The sequence below is a fragment of the Mesocricetus auratus genome, unplaced genomic scaffold (genome assembly GCF_017639785.1).
Source record: "Mesocricetus auratus isolate SY011 unplaced genomic scaffold, BCM_Maur_2.0 Super-Scaffold_100001, whole genome shotgun sequence".
NCBI lineage: Eukaryota > Metazoa > Chordata > Mammalia > Rodentia > Cricetidae > Mesocricetus > Mesocricetus auratus.
In genome coordinates, this window is record NW_024429187.1 from 10,642,938 (window position 1) to 10,647,831 (window position 4,894).

Genomic DNA, 4,894 nt, shown 5'->3' on the forward strand with positions numbered 1-4,894 from the left:
AAAACATCTTTGTTCTCCTTAGCTAGACGATCAGAGGAGGGGCAACCTGGCCAGAGAGGAAACTCAGAGATATTTACCTCTTTTCCAGCTAAATACCAGAGAAATGGAGTGTCCACTGCTGTCAAGAGAGGAAACTCAAAGACATTTGCTTCTTTTCCAGCTAAATACCAGAGAAATGGGGTGTCACTGCTGTCAAGAGAGGTGGAGTAAAGAACCAGCCTCACCCCTTCCCCAAAACCATTCTCCTTGTGGTGGCATCACAGAAGGAAAAATGGGAGTCAGCAATTTCCAGGACAGCCTGAAAGGAAGGGAGGGGAGGGGAGGGATAAAATGGCCAGTTATCTGTTTTTTTTGAGATGAGGTCTCTCCCATAGTGTCACAGGCAGCAGTAACGAGCTGCTACTTTGTTTCTGTGGGAAAGCCAACAGAAGTCTTGGGACATAAAGACCTTCAGCATCTCCCTGTAGTACCAAGGCAACTCCCACCGAAGGAACCACATGGGAACAGTGTCCCTTCCTAGCAGTAAGCAAGAGGCTCAACCCATCACTGAGCTACCAAGGGAGCCACAGATGAGACTGATCCCATCCCCCTGGCTATGCGTAGTAGCCATCCACACCTCTTCTGAAGGAGCAGGTGTAACAATCAAGGCATGCCGAAACCAAGATCTCCAGATGGTTAAGGGAAGTGAAAGGGGACAATGCCATAGAGTATCTAAGTGCCCGATTCTGTTTCTATAACATTGTGTGGTAGAATTTCAAAAATAGAAAACAGATCGGAGGTTATGAGGGCATGGACTGGGTGTGTGTGGACACCGCTATTAAAGAGAAAGGAGGAGCTGGTATGAGGAAACTTTCCGGGCTTGCTCATACAGTTGCGGCCATGGGTTCAAGGTCAGTTTGAACTTTATACGTTTAGTTGTAGGAAGAGCTGAGGCAAGGGTTAGAGGCCTAACTCATCCATGGTCTCAATGCTTCTGCAAGGAACCTACAAGTTATTTACATTCTGACTTGAGTGAGGGGTAAGAGTCAAAGTTAACCTGTGAGCCCCACTTGCCCAAGGACAAGATACCTTCCTGAAAAGATGGGAGCTGTCATTCTCGGGAAATAACAAGCCATGGGCGTTTGTTCTCCTAAACAAGTTTGTTTACACTGGACGCGCTTGACTGGATGAGGGTAGGAGGTACACAGACAGGAAATATGTCAGGATGTATGCTTGCCTCTGATTTGACCTCATGAGAAATTTAGTGAATTATGGATTTTGTCTTTTTTAACTCTATGCAAAATGTGACTCCCAGGCTATTCCCTGGAAATCCAGGGGTGCACATGGCAAGAGTCCATCTTCCTGGCCAGTATTTAATTAAAGCTTTCGTCAAATTTGCCTCAAAATTGTGGAATTGGTTTTTCTCTGGAGAACCTGAGGAGATAGAGAAGCAACCTGGTTCCTATGGGTTAGCTCTGCCCCTGGGTGCAGCCCCACCACCATGGATACTCTTCTCTGAGGACAGTCTATCCTGCCAGACTTTCGCTGTTCCTAGAATCCAAAGGGACTGGAAGTTTCAACGATGGCTTATTGTCATGCCTCCAGCTTTGAAGGGAGCTGATATTAGACGAACAAACATTCCTTGAGTGACTAAGTATATAGAACAGGGAGGAAGTCTGACCCAGAGAAAATAGGCTCAGGAATCAGGCACTGCAACAGCAGGCTTCCCTGCGGCATTTGCTACGATATGAGCTCAAGTGAGCAGTCAGTTTTGTGGCTTTTAGAAAAATCAATTTCCAAGTGCCTGTTAAAGAGTGGGAAGATTTCTTTTCATTTGCAATCTTACTGTTTTGAGTCTGGCATTCTCAGTGTGAGTCCACGCTATTGTATTTTAACTGGTTTGTCAATTGTTGATACCTGACACTCAAATGTCTCACAAAATCCTGAAAATATTTTTGTCTTAGGGCTACTATTGCTATGATGAAACACCATGACCAACAGTAAGATGGGAGGAAAGGGTTTATTTGGCTTACACTTCCACAGCACTGCTCATCCTCAAAGGAAGTCAGAACAGGAACTCAATCAGAGCAAAACCCTGGAGGCAGGAGCTGATGCAGAGGTTATGGAGGAGAGCTGCGTACAAGGCTTGCTCCTTAAGGCTTACTCATAGAACCCACGACCACCAGCCAAAAGGTGACACCACCCAAAATGGGCTGGGCCCTTCCCCATCAATAACCTACTAAGAAACTGACTTGCCAGCTTGCCTACAGCCCAGTCTTATGGAAGCATTGAGATTCCCTCCTCTCAGATGACGTTAGCTTGTATCAAGTTGACATGAAAGGACCCAGCACAATTTTCAACAGTAAAAAGTAGCATCTGTCTATGTAAACTTCAAATGATGCAGACCTCTCTCTGTAAAATTTGTAGAAAACCTATGTACTCAATACGATACATCCTTGTATGCATTTTTGTGTTAAAATTTATCAACCTGATGATGATTACAAGATCTTTACTATTACCTACTCTTTTCTATTTTACTTTCTAGATAATAAATTTCATCTTCTTGATTTTTGAGTTAGCATACAAAGTATGAAATATTTGTTATTCTATCTTTTGTTCTCATTTATTCTTCTTCAACACACACATTGTTTTTTCTTAACTTTCTTTGTGTGTGTGTGTCTTTAGCATCATGCATCTCAATCCCATTCATTTCCCATCCTTGAGTATCTGCTCTTGCCCTTGCAAGCCCCTGCTACAGAACAAAAGAAAAAGAAAAAAAGTCCTGTCATGAAAGCTGTAGTGTGTGATACAGCGAGTGATGCAGTGAACTCTTTTGTCCATGTATCTTTACTTCCAAGTGCTCATTCCAAAGAGTCATTGCTCTGGTTCCAGGCCTCTGGGTTCCGCTCCACTATCAATGGTGGGCACTCACTAGGACTCCTCTTGGATATCCTTTTCTTGCCCTGTGTTGTGAAAATCCGGCAGGCTAGGTCCCTCGTGAGCTCCAGCAGATCACAGATGGGATGGACACGGGGGTTCAGGGCCTGGGTTGGTCAGCCCACTGGCTCTCCCTTGTCCTCACCACCAGGGTGAGCTCTCCTGCAATGCCCAGGGTAGGGCCAGCTCTCCTACCCTCATGTCCTCAGGGTGGGATCTCCCATACCTAAACCTTCAGGCCTGGTGCAGGGGCACTCTCCCAAAAGCCACAATCCTTTCATTCACCATGATGCCTGAGTCTCGGGGAGGAGATGGGTGTGACAATGATGAGCTGCGGATGGCTCAGGCTTGTCGTGCAAGTGTGAGGACCTAAGTTTGTGTATAAGTGGTTTTCCTGAATGTGTGTCCATGTATCGTGTGTGTTCAGTACCTATACAGGCTCTGTGTGTGTGTGTGGAGAGAGATACATGTATGTATTACAATGCTTTTTGCTATTTCATTGTACATTCAAAAAAGTCTATTTATTCTTGAACATCCCTTCTGTTTTTTGTTGTTGTTTTTCTTGTGTTCTACATAGAGTATAATAGCAACTAGACAAGCAAAACAGAAGCGAAACAAAAAACGGTGTAGGTCAGAAAGATGTTTATCTATGAATTTTTTTGTCAAATTGAATGCTATTTTCTTACGTTGGATGTTTCTTCGTTTTTTTAAAGCTATTCACAACACATTGCTTTTGATTTGATATGATTTATATTTCTATAGCTTTGTGTTCAACGATAGCTGGGTTAGGAGTAAGGAGCTTATGACGCTGGTGGGGTTGGGATAAAACAAAGTAGGGTACGTTTAAATTCAGAAGACCGCAAGGTGTTTTGGGGTTACACAGAGACAACTCCTTATGCTGTTGTAAGGTTATTAAAGCTATTAACGAAGACAGACAGCTTACTGAGGAAAAGGGTTGCAGAGAGGAGAGAAAGCAGCGGGCATGGGGAGGGAGCTAAGCATTCTTCAAAGCTGGGAAGGAGTGGACGTTCTCCTGTGAAAACATGGAGGTGAGAGCTAAGCAGACAGGACACACCATTTCCCGCCAGAAGGCTGTCTAAACTGGGAACAGGAACTGGAATCGAACCGTGCACGTTTAACATGGTGGATGAAGGACGACGAGCATTAGAAGCAGTAAATACCTGTAAGTAGGTATTCGGATTTTCCTATTATAGGGGACAGCATCAATCGCTGGCAATGTTGGACTGAGTCCCCCGAGAAACGCCTCCAGGTTACAACACAGCGTCTAGCCAGGTAAACCATGAGACCACAAAGATAAAGGCAAGGTGACGGAGAATACTGCAGAGGAAAACCCGGAAAGTCACTCAGCCATTTCCCAAAGCCACTCCTCACACAAATTAACACCAAACAAAACAAAAATCCTATTAATGCTGAACTAAGAAATGCTGGGGGGCTGGGGGAGGGTGTCTGAAACGTCCATTGGATGAGGTGGCAAGCAACACCCTTTTACTGCACGTTTTTGTTTGTTTGGTTTTGGTTTTTTCAAGACAGGGTTTCTCTGTATTGTTTAGGAGGCTGTCCTGGAACTCGCTCTGTAGACCAGGCTGGTCTCGAACTCAGAGATCCGCCTGCCTCTGCCTCCCGAGTGCTGGGATTAAAGGCTGGGATTAAAGGCATGCGCCACCACCGCCCGGCTTACTGCGCATGTTTTACTGAGCTCAAAACTGGGGATTGGAGGCCAGCTTCTCACGGAACAATACGACGGCGTCTGACTGACATCAAGAACGAAGCGTCCTCCGGTGGAACCCTCCCCTTGCTAGGAGAACGGCGGCCGCGGGGACGACGCCAGGAGCTTCGCGTTCTTCGCCTACGGGAAGGGAGCAGAGCGCTGCGCTCGGGCGCCCGAAGGCGGTCCTACACACTGAGGACGACGCGGACGAGGCGACCGAGCCACAATACCCGGAGCACGCCGGAAGCA